Below are 15,395 nucleotides of genomic sequence, written 5' to 3'. Positions count from 1 at the left end.
TATTTGGGTGTTTAAGGTGAATTTAGATGCCTGATTTTAAGCAAAAAGATATTCATGTGCTTGTACATGGTTTTCAAATATGAAGATAGCTTCAGCGGCATTAAGGAGCCTGAAATGGCAGAACTGGAATTGATATTTAATAATGCACTGAACTCTTCAGGGGCTACAGTGCAAGAATACTGAAGTACAGCATAGTTATTAAGAGAGGCCATTAGTCAAATGCAGCAGTGTTGTTCATCACGATCACTGAATTTCTAGAGATTCAATAAAAAGTAAAGTGAAAAATACAAAAATTGATCTCCTGCCATCAAGCTGGAATAGGAATGTCTAGGTTTGTCCTAGACAAGGCAAGGGCTCTTGTAGCTTGTTGTAGAAGATTGTGCTTCTTTTGTCTCTTCAGAAGTAACAATCATGTCTGGGGTCTTGGAGCTCAAAAAGAAAGGGTTAAGATTTCCAGGGCTGGGGCTGGGAGAGCCTGGAGAAGCTGGCCTTTCCCACATCCTGAGAGTGGTGTCTGAAGGGAGACAGCTCTGCAATTTTCAGATTTTCTCTACAATGTTGTGTTAAAATAAATAACGTTTTAAAGAGGCTGCTTGGCTGCATGTTATCCCAGAGGGAAGAGAGGCGCAGGGGCTGGCCAAGGCCTGCTGGCCTCAGGTAGCAGAGCAGGGACTGAAAGGAAAGTCCATCCGAGTCACTGCAGAGCTCAAGGCCTGACCCAGGAGATGGATTCACTGCCTGACACAAGTGGAAATCGCACGTTTAGTCTATAAAAAGTAGATCCTTAAATGGTGAGAGGCATGACTTTTTTTCTCCTATGAAAATGCTTGTTTAGAAACATTGGAAGCATTAACAACCTTTCTTGTAAATCAGCACACAGATAATAGAGGTACATCATAAAGCTAGAGAGATTTCAAGAGAGCATTTATGGAAAAACATAGATTTTTGAACATTGATCCAAAATCAGCCAATTCTTGATATTTCCACCTTTCTATCTTTTCCATATTTTAGTCTTAGTCTATGAAATTGCCCTTTCTTCTTTTGTAGGCGTTATTCAAAAATGTAAAATAATAATTAAAAGAGAGAAAGGTAGTGGTAAATTCCTCGATTAATGAGAAAGTTTGTCTGGCATTCAGTGGAGGTCACTTTCATTTGCTGTCTAATATTTTGTTAGAATTACAGAAGGTAAGAGACAGGTTTCCCATGAAAGCCACATCTGCTGCTCCGGAGATTCCCTGGCAGTGCTGTTCCAGGTGACTGATCTTTAACTTCTCTCACGAATGGGACTGAGCTTGACAACTTTCTGTTCCCCAAGACCTATAGGAGTTGCAGTTCATTAATATTCTAATATTTTCTTTTTTTTTTTCTTTTTTCTTTCTTGCTTTTTTTTTTTTCCCCAAAGGTATTTGCTCTGATTTGCAACCAAGACAATCAAGATTTTTTTTTTTATATTTTATTTTATTTTTTTTGTGAAGAGACACCATTTCACTCCATGGCCATTGGTTTCACACAGGTGCTTGGCAGAGTCCCCAGGAGATCACACACCTCTTGTGATGCAGGACAGAAGCTCCCAGACCCTGGACACCCTCAGGACCTGCCACATCCACCAGGTACTAAGGAAATTCTGATCTCCCTTTTTTGTTTTGTTTTTTTGTTTTGTTTTGTTTTGTTTTTTCTCCTGTGTCTTGGATATCTCTATCACTTGCTCCTGTGATTCTTTAGGAATATTGGTTGGTTTCCCTTAAAAAGAAAAGGAAGAGGCAATTGAGCAGCTCTTGACATGAGGCAGCCAAATACACACAGACAACACTGGGTAGCATCAAAAGCTACGCCTTCCATCTGTGCAGAGGAACAAAATATTTAGCAGAGCTATAGAGACTATGATACAAGGAGACTACCAGTTATTTCCAGAGCCCAGGTAGAAACCAATATGTATTTAGTGGCAATATTTAGAATTTCAGCAACTTTCTATCACACTCCAGGTAGAGCAGATCTGTAGAGAGTGCTTAACAGGAGCACTCAGAGTAAAATGAGAGCAGAGGCAGTCATGAGAACCAGCCACTTGGAGAAATGCTTCTGAGATAGCTCCCATGAAAAATTATCACTTATCAGCAGCTGCTGAATGACACGGCACTGCTGCCAAAGCACCAGTCTGCAGCACCTGCTCTCTGCATATTGCTTTTTTTGGCAGTGAATTGGGAAGCATCACACTTGTCCCTGCAGCTCCCCAAAGCAGCAGCTCAGTATTGATTCCTCGGCGTGAGGAGGGTATATGCTCCTCACAGGAGCAACACTTTGTGTGTGATTGCATTAGCCACAGAATATCATCTGGATCCATTTGCATTAATCTGGATGTGAGTCTGCTGAACTTATGGTTTTTAACCCAGAAACTTTTCAAAATCATATAGTAAGGTCACTCCTTGTTTGTATTTCAGCGCAGTGTTTACTGCAGTTTATGCTCTAAGAAACAACATCAACATGCTATAATACATTTGAATAAAAGTGTTTTATTTCCTACCGGAATTTCATGCTGCTTGTGAATTTATGAATTGGATTTCAAAGGGATAGTACTAAGCTCAAAGCAATTTTCAAAGGGGCAGGCAGAAAGTCATTAGCAACACTTTGAAAACAAATTCTTCCTGTTCTGCATCAGTGAGATTTGTGATCCCCTTTGCATATATTTTATTATGATTATTCACTGGTTATCTTTTTGGTACTATTAAAGTAATCTGGAAAAAATATATTGCATATTATGAGTACTGCTTGTATTATACCAGCCTCCTAATTAGAAACAAAGGAACACTGAAAGAGAAGCAGAAGTGGGAAAAGATCTCCTGGGTTGGCATATCCTGTCTCCCACTAGCACATCACATCATATAATTCCTTTCATAAATATATGTGATCCAAACCTCTGTGTCCTGTTGAATTTGAAAGAAAAAACATTATTCTAATACGTCTAGAGATGACTAAAATAAGCCAATAATAAATATAATTATGGTGAATCATAATAGATAATGTGGAGATTTTGTCCTTAAAATTGCCTTATTTTGAGGTTTTTGGGAAGGATTTGTTTTGTTCCAGCTAGCTATCATTTGTTTCTTTGAGTGTTCTTTGTTGAAGAAATTGAAGTAACTTAGGTCATTTCCTCTTCCATAGCCTCACACAAGAGCAAGGTTTTGCCAGTGCATGTTGTAGGTGCTGGGACACTACTACAGGTTGTGGATCTCTAACTCCTCTCTGTGGCTGCCAGTTGAAGGCTCCTGCAGACGCAGGTTGGGGAGGTGTTACCTCCACCCCCAGCCATTTCTGGGGGGCCTGCAGGCTGTGCCACCTGCTCCAGGCCTGTCACATGAAGAGGTGGCTGATTCTCCATCCATCTCATTAGGGGACCTTGGAAAGCTAATGAAAAGTTTTCTGTGCAGGTTTCAGTTATTTTCAGGTCGTACGAAAGATAAAACCTATTTCACTTGGAAGTGAAGAACTGTTCAGCAGACCTGGTTTTGTTTCCATTGCTACAGTACCCCCATCACACCAGAGCAACGATTCAATTATTCACCACAGTGTTATCCTGTTCTCTTAAACAAAAGGACTGCATATGCATTAGTGGATTTGTTCAGCCCAGGCAGGAGTACACTTTTGACACACACCTCCTGCGTGTCTCCCCTTGCTGCATTTTGGTTGCCAACTCAAAGTACCTGAACTGTGTGTCTTCAGGAAGATGTTCACCAGGAGCACACCTCAGTGCTCCAACCACACCTGGAGTGCATGGGTGACGGCAATGCAGTGCATTCAGAGTGATGGAAACCTCTGCAGCATGGTCAGCAGGTCCTCAGGACCAGTTTGCTCTGAGATCTCCTCCTACTAAGCTGTGCTACTACTACTACGATAGGTAGTAATCTTCATGTCAGATGATGACAAGACACCGTGTCCACTTGCTCCAATAGCATCACCTTCAATTCTCATCTTACCATATAAATGAGCTCCTGTTTTCTTATGAAGCCTGAGAAACAGACTTATTACCACACAGAGTAAATAAGATTTGCTCTTATATATCCCAAGTATGAGATTTATTTTAGGCTATAGCAAGGATTTAATCTAAAAATATTTTCCAAAAAGGAGAGAGACGCAGCTGAAAAAAAAAACAAGTTAATTCCTCAGCACCTCGCCTGCAGCATTCATTTTCTTCCAGCAGAACCCGGTGGAATTTAACAGCACAGTGGCTGAAGAGCTCTTTCAAATTATAGAGAGAGCAAAATAGCTCCTGTAGTGTTTTTTTTCCTAGCTTGTTTTAGCTGTTTCTCTCTTTCCGGTTGAAACTGCCTGAAGTGAGACTAATCAGCTATTCCTCCAGAGAGAAAGCCAGGCGACTGGAAATAAAAATAATAAATCATGGCATTTTACTATAAGGAAACAGTATACGTTGAGGGAGTGACTTTTACAACATTATATTGCTGTCTTCAACAATAGCGAGCTAATAGAACGAGAAGTTAATTTGAGTAGGATATTTCTAGCAAATTTTCACGCAAATGCTGCCATGTCTACATGCACATTTTCCACTTCAAATTGAAGTTAAAAGTTAGGTTTTGAGAAAGGGCTTTATCTTTCCTGTTTCTTGTATTCTGAACCTTAATTAATGGAGATTACTTTTCTTATACAGAAGAGCACTGCAAGGGGTGCAGTTTATTAACAAATGAGCATTTTTTGCTATGGCAAATTAGAGATACCAGTTACAGTAATTACCATTTTATTCTGGTGTGTACCAAAGCCTAGATTTCATCTCAGGACAAGTTATTTTCCATTTGGATTTCTTTAAACGCAACTCAGATGATTGGATACACAACTGCTTGAATAATTGTGCTCTTTTTTTGTTGTTCAGCTACATAAGTTTCAGATAAATAGTTTTCTTATGATTTACTCCTATGACCTAAACAAGAAAACCACTGTCTCAAACAGTGGTATTCTTTCAGCCACTTGGCTCCACATCCTAGTGCTTTCTATATGTTTGTGGATTTTGTATCACAGTAGAACTCAACATCTGGGTGCCACAGCAATGCTTAACTTTGAACAGGACCAACACAGAGTGTACTTAAGGCATCTAACGGTGTGAGAAGCATGCAGTATGGTCCTGTGGTGTTTCATACACAGCATGTGGTCATAAAACTGAAAGATTGCTGTAGTGCAGGAGTCTGAAAGGTAACACAAATGCTAAATTCATTGTATCATCATACAACGTATAGAACCATCTTACAGCTTTTCACAAACCAGATAAATCCTTCACGATCTGTCCCAAAATAGAAACAGCAATAGGATTCAGTGAAGTTGTCAGCAAGGTTTCTTGAAGGAATTTCCACACATTTCTCCTCCAGGAAAATGTTTCTATAGCAAATATTTCTACAGTAAATTTCAACTTTCCACTGTCTATTAAAAATAAATAAATAAAAGATTTAGTAAGCCATAGCTTTTAGGTGTACTTGAGGCAATGAGTATCTGAGAAAAAAAAACAAAACTTCTTGCTGAAGTTCCAGCTTGACAGAAGTCAAATGAAGTCAAATGGCACTGCCCTCACCTTCCCACACTGCTGGGGTGCTCCATCCTGGACACTTCTTGCCTAGTGCATGAAGCAGCCCACCCCACCCAGCACTTCACTGCAGGCGGTGTCCAACGCTGAAGTAAATACTGCCCCAAGCCATGGTCCTTTACAAAGATTATTCAGCTCTCTCCCTGTGGGCTGACACACCCGTAAGTCAAAAAGTAATTGCGTGTATAGTGTGTTTTGTTGAAAAACTTTGTAGTAGCCCACTTCAGAGTTCGTCAGGACCAAAGCAGCTGTTAATCTTCCAGTGCAAATGCATCATTGTTCTTGATTAGGCACTTCTGATGTTGGAAGCACATTCAGACTCCTAATCTGAAGAAACTCAGGTAAATTAAAGTGATGGAGGTTTGTTAATGTATTGAAATGAAATGCGGGATATATTTCCCTACTGGAAAGAAGAATCAAACAACTTCTTTTTGAGAGCATTATGAAAAATATTTTAAGTTCTTTTTCCAGCAGCTGTCTTTTAATTACAAACAATTCAACAATTCAACACAGTTTGTGACATCAAAACCCATTTAGGACTGTTCTTGAATTTAATAAAATGGGTGAAAATATTACATTTTTACTGCTGGACTTCTAACTTTAATCTGTTTAATCATTTGATTATTAACCTTGACATGAAAAGTGATGGAAGCCTTTAATGGCTTAATAACTCAGAGGCATCCTAGCTTTTGAATGAAGTTCATAAATGTGGCTTAAAATTGATATACATTATCTTCAGGCGAATAGATGCCATATCCTTGAAGGATAGGGAAAGCAGCTTAAACAGAAAGATTCTCTGTGGAAATGAAATTTTGCTTAGGATTGTTTATGTTTTCACATCTCCAGATGTGTTGCTTTTTCCAGCTGATATATTCCTACATAGTGCTTAATTATTTTGGCATTCCATTTGATCAGAGGACGGAGAGCAGACTTCTGCCATTAGAAAAAAATGCATATGTATACATATATGTGCGTGTACGCATGTGTCTGCACTCTGAATTCTAATTCTGAGTCCAACTGAAAGGACGTTTTTCTGAGCATGCATTTATATGCAGCTAAATTATGCAGCTTCTGTATTTCTTTGTTTGCGGATGTTACCACTGTCAGTCTCATGGTGCCAGCAGCATGCTCATCAGGGAGGCACTTCATTTTATGTCTGTCTCCCTTTGCTTTGTGACACAAGTGATTTTGTGCTGCTAACCGAATGCACGTACTATGTGCAGCCTCTTCCTTTTGACACTTTCTATTAGTAAAATGCTCCTGTTGCATTCTTTGTAGTCCAGGCACTGCTTACACCGCAGTCGTGACATTCAGCCCTGTTTGTCTCTTCTCTGTAGGCCCCTAACTTTTACAGAATACAACTTTCTGGGCTGGCTTTTATTGCCCTTATGCTGATCATATTGTTCTCTCCAGCCTTGTATTTAAGTCCATTTTATGTCTCATCTTTCAAGGCTCCTTCTGGTGTTGAACCAGTTGATGGTTATAGTGTTTGAATAATAAATGTAATTTGTCAGTTCAAATGAAAAAAACTTGTATTTCTATATTTTTTTCACATTATTGTTTCTTTTCTTGTAAATCTTGACTACTTGCTCAGTCTAATTATCTTGATCTTTATAACTTTGTCAATAAATGGGATGGTTAAACAGGCTCTCACTGTAATATATTTTGCCTCTGAAGAAAGCTGTGCTTTGTGCATATTTGCTTCCCACTTGGTTCAATTTGTTGCAGTGCATTCTCAGTCTTTGAAAGCTTCAGTGTCAGCTCCAACACTACAACGATTTGTTCTGCTTCCTCCCTTTTTTTTTAATACGTGGTGTATCAAAAAAGGAGTAACAATGGTAACTTACACACTGCTCTTTAATTTTCCTTTTGACACGCTAGTAGGGGCCTATTTTCTTTTTCACTGAAAACATCTTTAACCTTAATTTTCTAAAAGCTTCTGTTCACTCTTGTAATTTACTGGGTTTGTTTTAATCTATATTTTCAATTTCATTCTATGTATATATAAATATATATATATAAAAAGTATATATATATAAATATATACATATATATAAACATATATTCATATGTAACTGTGTGTGCACCCAGGGAATTTCACACCATCGTGTCAGTGAATGCACTTCATCATCTGTCCAAGAAGAGGAGAGCAAGGCTGAGCAAGGTCAGGGAATCAAACCCTGTAAGAAAAGTCCTTGCAACTCTGCAGAGACACGGATGAAACTGGACCGATAAGCGAGTCAGTTGGTCTGCACGCTCTCATTTAAGAAGACCCAGGAAGGGGTAAGTCACTGCAGTGTTAACTAGCTGGGGCTCACACTCCAGCCTTATGGCTTTCTCTCCTACTGAAGCTAAGCTCCTCCCCAAATCCCAAGTAGTTATTTTTTTTAGCTTTTTCTATGTCTTACAGGTATCCTCTCTTATGTTATACACATCCTATATTTTACACGTGCTCCCTGCTTAGGATTTTACTTCTGTGGCCAGCAGTCCACACGCACAAGATGACTATGTAACCCTTCAAGAAGGACTGCAAAATGTTTTGTACACTGGGACACTCATGTCTCATGCCATCACTGACTGTGTCTTTATGGTTATATATTTGCATCAACCTAGTAAAAAAGAAAAAGTTGGTAGAGAAATTCTTCTCTTTGTTGTAATTTCACTCTGTGTTATCCTATCTAAAAGAGCAAAATCATCACCTTACAGCTTGCAAGTGGTCACGTAAAGTTGTGATGTTGCCTAACGGAGTGCCAGTAGAAAAGCTGAGGTAGCCAAGGGAGATTTTAGAGAAATGGGAGCCTGAGGGCAGTAGTGTTTGTTTTCTAGCCTGAAGAAAAGACAAATATATTATCCTATGGGTTGTAAAGTTTGATTAATACCAGTACTCCACTTCCCCTCTCCGAAGTGTACAGGAAATGAGTCTGTGGAAGCCAGTGGATGTTTTCCACTGCCTTCCATGACTGGGCCACAGATAAACGGTGATTCATGGAGCCACTTACATGGTAAATGTGAAAAATGAAAATGACCTATCCATTAACTTAATCATCATTCCACCCCTTCTCTAAGGCAAATAAAGTGCTAGATGGAGGCAGATGTTGTTGTAATTGAGGTCTTTTTTCTTATTTGAAGGGACCAATTTCTAAAGGTCATTGATGGAACTTGATGGAAATAAGCCTTTAAAGTGTGAATATTGATGGCTGAATAAAGTGAGTCTTCAGAAGGAAGACTGTGGAAAAAACCATAACTATTTTTAAAAAAATTATGGGTCAAATTTTTCTCTCACTCAGGGCACTATAAATCTGAAGTCATCTGAAGAAATCATTGACTTCAGTGTAAATGAGGTTGCAGCCTTCCTCAATGGAATGAGCTTAAGATTTTTATCCTAGAGGAGAACAGAACAAAATTTACTATGATTTTGTCACAGCCCTGGTAGAAAGGAAGAGGAAAGATTATGACTGTCAGACATCCTTAAGAAGGTTCATTTTTTCTCTCCTCGGATGTGTCTTGCTCTGGTAGCCCTCGTTGTACCTGGCAGGGACGTGCCCGGTGTGGCAGAGCGTGCCGCCGGCTGTCAGCCGTTCCCTGTAGCTCGGGTGTCCTGCAGCTGCTCTCCTGCAGTGCATCATTTGGACAACTTACAAGGTAATAAGAAGGAGCTCTGTGACACTTACTTCCCTATAACAACCCTCAACATTTAGTCCTTTTGGTCCAAGAAAAGACACTGAATGAACGGTTAAAGCATTGATACCCTCACAAGTGCACAGGCTGGAAGGGAAACAGAAGCTCAATTACTTTTCAATGGCTTTTCGGTTACTGGATTGCCCTCTGATTGGGTTTGCTTTAATTATTTGCTTTAATTCTTAGTCTTAAGATGTGGCATCAGCAATCTTATATTTCTGTTGAGGAATGCCTTTGCCTTCTCTGTTCCTAACACAGAAAGTCTGCTTGGCTATATGAATTGTTTTAAGGTATTCTTGGAAGTTCAGAAACACCTTTAGACACCACCTAGAACTTTCGTCTAGATTAAAGAATTAGGCAGAGGTGAGCTTTTGTTTTAATTTTGAAGACACATTATATCTAAATATATCATAATTTTTATATTTATTTTATGACAGTTTTTATATTTAGATACACCAAAAAAAAAAAAGGATTCTATCATGCAAGTAACATTTTTGCATAAGATAAATTCCCCTACTGAAATAATAATAATCTATAGTTACATGCCTATTTATTTTGTAGTTTGTTTCTACCATGCATTTTTAATATATCACTACATTTTATAACTACATAATTGATAAGTGTTTATATAAATCATATAGATTTATAAAGGTAAACATAATACCTTAACAAAATCCACAGATTTGTAGAGCAAATATTTATGGCTGCTAGAAACTTTTGAAGGATGTCATTTTTAATACTATCCTGACAAAATCTTAACTGTCATAGTGCAAACAGTCCTACTAAAATTCATCTCCTTTGGACAGCTGGTATGGTGTGATACCTAGCAGATAAAGGAAATCAAGGAGGAGATGCAGGATAGCCTAGAATAGAGGAGTGAGATATAACACATCACAGGTAACAGTCTCTCTTAGCCAAAAAAAATAAAAAAAAGAGGAGGTCAAATAAGTTCATCCTTCAGTGAATAACATATAGTCCAAATACACAGCTCCTCTCCAGACAAATGGAAGATAAATTTACCAACATCCTAAGAAAAAAAGGATGGATCGATGATGAGAATTATGCTGCATGATAGCAAGCTCTAGTACTGTAGAAATGGAGAGCTGAGCAATAGAGATGTTTTGAGTAGGAAAATCAGGGGGAAGCTGGCAGGAGAAGGGATTGTCACCATGACAAGGGGTGACAGCTGGGAGGATGCTAGCTGCTGTTTGGCATGCCTGAGGAGTGCAGAGACAAAATTAACTAAGCAGAGAAATATGCACAAAAGAACAAGATTGCTGAGGAAAAGAAGTATGTCATGGATTAGCGATCATCCAGTAAGCAAAACAAATGCAGATAAAGTTCAAAAAAATAGAATCCAAAAGGTGCAAGTACCTTGCAAGGTAGATTGCTGTGTGGGTAAGACTCAGGGCAACTCCTGGGCCTTCGTAAGGCAGAAAAACTAGAATTGACTTTAACCGATTTATGGGAACTCTTCAAAGACAAATGTAAGCACTTGTTGTTTTCAATAATGTTTACTACAGAACACTGCAGCCTCGCTCTGGTTTGATTCTTAGAGGAACTGTATGCTGCTAGTCTTTCAAATAGTAGCAATAAATAATCCAAAGTGTTTATATAATGCAGCAGTAGGTAGCAAAGACTATTTTTTACTAGTACTCCAGTGTTCCTCTCTATTACCATAGTATCTACACTGCATGTAGCTACTAATACTGTTATGAAAGACACCACACATCACAAAAGTGCCTGTTTTGTTGTTGTTGTAATGTTTGGGTTTCGTTGTTGTTGTTGTTTTTCAAGTTAAAAAGCTGCAAGGAAAAATATTTCACAATTTCCCAGGTAACAATTGTTTTTCAGAAATTCAGTTTTCCTAATTAAAAATGCTATGTCAAAGGTAAATAGTCTTTTGTTTAAGGACAGAAGAATAAATATTGAATAAATAACTTATAAAATTAAGCAAAAATAATTCTATTAAATGCTGTTTTGGAAGACTTTTTAGTAGTTTGGACTGGATAGACTGACACGTTTTTCCTGTCAGACCTGTAAAAGCAACTGACAAAACTAACTGACTTCTGCAAAAAGGTTCATAAATATCCCCCCTTTACTACATTGATCATGTTTTCATGCAGAATCTGATCAAAGACCACTCTCAAAATCCCTACATTTTTACAAGTCTCAGGAAGTTCGATTCTGATCACTAAAAGTGACTTTTTTGTCCATTTGTATGCACAAATTTCATTACTTTCTAGCTGGTGATGTATTTTTCAAGCCTGCCTGGAGTCTGACAAATATGGGAAAGTCAAAACAACAGAAAATTAGATTCAAGGATAGATTTAGTAATGTTATAATTGTAATCTGGTCGTAGTTAAAGCTTCCCATTACTTCAGAAAATAAACATTATTCTATCTGATCTTTCTGCCTCAAAATTATTGCATTTCAGTCATGATTTTGATATATAATCACCGAAACTTGAACTGAATTCATCGAACAGCCTGCTATCACAACAGATAGTAGAAAAGCAAGGAGCAGCAGCTGGCAAACATTTGTTAATTTATTAGGACATTACTAAAATTGTTTTCAGGCACCTGAATAAATATTGGCAATATGGTTTTGCTACACTTCTGAAAATTTTCTATTTGAATTGAGACCACGCAGTGCACACACATGACTTGGGATAAAAGTACCTGTGTTATCACTCAAGTTATATCTGCAATTTGAACAGAATTTTCATCCTCCCCAAAGTCTGTGAAGCATGACTTGTCTTTATTATTATTATCAGGCTTTATTGCTGGACATTTTCCACTGACACATTTATATAAATTCAAATACAAAAATGTAAAATGTTTAACCTTCTATTCAAGGCCCATGATTCACTTGGTGTGTACAAAATGCCAGATAGTTGTCCATTATGTCCTCAACTCTTCCAAATTTCCCTGTCTGTCCTTCACACCTAAGCCATCTGTTTGTCATTTCTTGGCGGTTCCCATACCTCTTTCACAAACGAACCATCTGCTCAGCGCCTTTAAACTTCTATTTACAATACATACTCTTTTATCTATTTTACAACTCTTTGCATATGTCAAAATTTTAATTACATAGTCACATATTAGGATGTCATCAGCTCAGGGGGCTTTTTCTAACAACAGTCTCTATGATGGGCTAGGAGGCATTTAAACTGTGTTTTATGGCTCGCTGCTATATGATATTTATGAAAAGTGCAACAAATTTTGAAGTGAAGAAGCAGATGATGCATGAAGTCAATAATTGTTCCAAGACACCCCCAAGTGATTGATGTCTACATAATTCCATAAATGCTATTGCTTTATTAAAATACAATAACAATATTAATTTATATGAAAATTCAGTTTGGCTAACAACTAATGCATTTAAATTTCATATAATCTAATGCAGTCCGATCTCCTGTTTGGTTGGAAAGAAAAAGAAGTTTATTTCTAGAAATTTACTACATACCTCAGGTGTTATAAAATATAAACAGGTATGAAAGGTTTTTATAAACGCTATAAATGCAATTAAGATATCCTTCTCCTGAACAAAGAGGGCAAAACTGATTTTCCTAGATGCAAAACAGCTAAGATAATTAAAAAGTACCAGTTATGGTACAAGTGCTGTATATACGTACATAATGCGTACATACACACAAAGCATTTGCTCATCCCATTCAGATGGAGTTTCATCCACACAGATGCACACATTTCATACATGTTGCTGAGCAATGTTACCCGTTCTTTCCGGATGAGTGTGTTTTGTTGATTCCATTTTAGGACCCTGCATATTTTGCATGGTGGTTAGGACAAGACAAAGCATTAGAAGAGAAAGTGGAGGATCTCTTGCCACATGGTCCACAATATAAACGAAAGAGGAATAACCAAGCATTAGCAGAATGAGATTCCCTTCTGCTGGCCTTCAAGGGCTTTGCTTACACCTATCTAGTTTGTGCTCTAAGGTGTGAGGATTAGTCAGTCTGTCTGTAGAAAGGAAGTATATACAGCAATGAAATCTGATAATACATCCAAAGTACATTGGTAGAGAAGTGTTTGGGGACAAAATAATAATAATAAAAAAATAATCTTGAGAAACATATGAACAGGTTCAGCACTAGAGAGAAGGCTTCCACTGCATCATGTGTGATATGAGTCTGGTTGTACCAGGATGGATCCCAATAGAAGGGGTGGCTTGAAAATCACCCTGGCTCTTTCACAAAGGCTGCAATTGGCTTTTTACACAACCAAGACAAGCTATAGAAACCTTTGCTTCCCCATCTGCTTGCAGGGAGGACACAGAAGTCCTATATAGTAGATTCTAATCAAAACAACATTGATTAAGTACAGAAACACTTGCCTGTATCTAAATGAAAAACCTTTGAAATGGCTTAATTTACTGTAAGTATAATTCTAGGAAACACTCATTGAAATTCAGCTGCTTATGGCAACTACATTTCTAACTGAGCACAGAACCACTCCAAAACACTTGACAGTAAATTGATCTGTGAATGTATTGCAGGTGGCTTCTCCAGGGTAGACATAGATACACGCATGTCTGAAGACCAACAGAAGACCAGCTGGTGGGATCGTAAAGACAACTTTCCTACAAATGTTACAGACACAATACCAGGAGTAAGTTGCTACCCCCAAAAAAACGGATTCAGCTTTAAACAACCCCATCCTCAGGACTCCACAGCCAACTGGTAGACATACACGTGCAGCTGTAGTGTGGCCCTGTAGACCATTTTGTATGTCATTTGCTTCAGGACAGCTGGGAGATGTAATCCCATAGAGAGAGAATCAACAACTAAATGGCATCAAGGAGAGTGCATCTCTCCCTCTCATTTCCATTTTATCTCTTGGCACTTTGCTACACTCAAAAGACATTCTGTGGTACCAAACACCCCAGTATTTCTGAGAGCAGGGGTGGCTTTGCTGCAAGGTAGTGAGAAAAAATCATGCGTTTTGATATTTCTTTGCCTCTGTCTAGTTCTGTGCACAGAGTGATGCATTTCTTTGTGAAATTTTATTAGCTTGACTAGAGTGAGCAGCTGTCCTAAGTCTAAAATTACACAGAGTATTGGAGAGATACCAAAAGAGCTATTCTAAGCATGCAAATGGAGGAGACAATCCCACCTTCTTTTTCAATTAAGGTAAATAACTAAAGCCTGGAACAGCTCTAAAGGAGCCACTATACTTTAGTATTTGAATTACTCCCCTTCCCTTTTAATTGCACCTCTCTTTTTAATAATGTAGCTTTTGAGATCACAGACATAGCACTGATAGAAATTTGAATATCTCCATCTAATGTTATTGTATACATACCCGCAATCATGGCTTTACAGAAATTACAGAATCCCAGTTCCTCATTATACATTAAAAAATTCTTTAAAAGATTGTCTATCATGATCCCTCAATTTACCAACTGATGTTCTGCTTCCTAACTAGGCCTACACAAATTAATGGTAACAGATTTCAGTCATCTCCAGGCAATGTAATTTCTCTTCTCCACCTATTCAAACAGCAGGGATTGTACTCATAATGCAGATCGATCAATACTACCTGATTTAATACCCTATTTTCAGTTGCTTTCAAATCCTCAAATTTAATCACGCAGCCTGAAGGATCTGCTACATTGTTTTGGAGAAATTTCAATTTTTTAAAAAGGCATTCATTTTGGAAATGAGATTGAGGAACAAGTTATGATATTCTTTACATAAAAGTTCTTATAAATTTTCAGCTGAAATGCTTTAATGTTTCTTTGACTTTAATAAGTGACTTGTAATGCCTTTTCTGCTCTTCAGAAGTTGATAAAGAATTGTAGACAGCAAAATGTATTTCTTTCAATATGGAATTGTTTAAATTACAGATCCAAATAGAGAAAACTCATTAGATAATAACTCCTCCTGTGGTGTCTACATTGGTTACATCAGTGCTTTTTGTAGTGTTTCAGAACCAGCAAAACAAGAGTTTAGAATCGATTGATCTATATTTTCTCACCAAAGTTGACATAAAAATATGATGCTCTGTGATATATCTGTTCTTTTTTTTACTGCATATATACAATGAATTCATACATATTTTATGAAAACCTTTCACCAAAAGCTCTTGCAATCCTATAAAAATGCCTGTTTGTTGTG

The 15,395-nt window shown here is 37.8% G+C and overlaps 1 long non-coding RNA gene across 6 annotated transcripts in view; it reads left to right on the top strand.

Annotated features, from left to right (window-relative positions):
• Nucleotides 1-15,395, top strand: part of LOC310880037 — a 157,508-nt gene that overhangs the window by 102,669 nt on the left and 39,444 nt on the right. For 4 of the 6 annotated variants that reach the window (XR_014571348.1, XR_014571349.1, XR_014571350.1 and 1 more), the window contains 3 exons: nucleotides 1,514-1,610; nucleotides 7,670-7,861; nucleotides 13,775-15,377. This is a non-coding gene — a long non-coding RNA (uncharacterized lncRNA). Of the gene's footprint in view, nucleotides 1-1,513; nucleotides 1,611-7,669; nucleotides 7,862-13,774; nucleotides 15,378-15,395 lie in introns of those variants that run through there. The other 2 variants (XR_014571346.1, XR_014571347.1) reach the window with 1 other exon arrangement.

Source organism: Anser anser, assembly GCF_964211835.1.
Source record: "Anser anser genome assembly, chromosome: 12".
NCBI lineage: Eukaryota > Metazoa > Chordata > Aves > Anseriformes > Anatidae > Anser > Anser anser.
Note: the sequence above shows the minus strand (reverse complement) of the source record. Positions and strands in the feature narration are given on the sequence as shown.